Source organism: Pteropus vampyrus, unplaced genomic scaffold (genome assembly GCF_000151845.1).
Source record: "Pteropus vampyrus isolate Shadow unplaced genomic scaffold, Pvam_2.0 Scaffold1314, whole genome shotgun sequence".
Taxonomy (NCBI): domain Eukaryota; kingdom Metazoa; phylum Chordata; class Mammalia; order Chiroptera; family Pteropodidae; genus Pteropus; species Pteropus vampyrus.
In genome coordinates this window covers 6918-7254 of record NW_011890095.1, presented here as the reverse complement: position 1 = coordinate 7254, position 337 = coordinate 6918, and positions in this window count along the sequence as shown.

Sequence of the window (337 nt, the reverse complement as noted above, 5' to 3'; positions counted from 1 at the left end):
TTCTGCTTCTTGTAATCTGCTTATTCAAGAATGTAGTAGGAGGCTTTATAAGCTGCCTCCTCTGGAAGCTCGGGGCTGATCTCCTCTAACCCTGCGTGGTAGAGAGTCAGTCACCGGCCGGCTAATAAAGGCTCATAATTCATCTCAATTGGCTCCATGGGTCTTAGAATTGATCACACCACAACATTTGGAGGCCCCAGCGAGATCTCTCCAACGGGGGAGATCTCCTAACACCCACGACTCCGGCCGCCTTGGGCGAGGACCTGCCCATCCAGGGGACGGCCGCTGAGAGACATTCCTCAGCCCCGGACGCCAGGCAGACTCGCCCAGGAGGGCA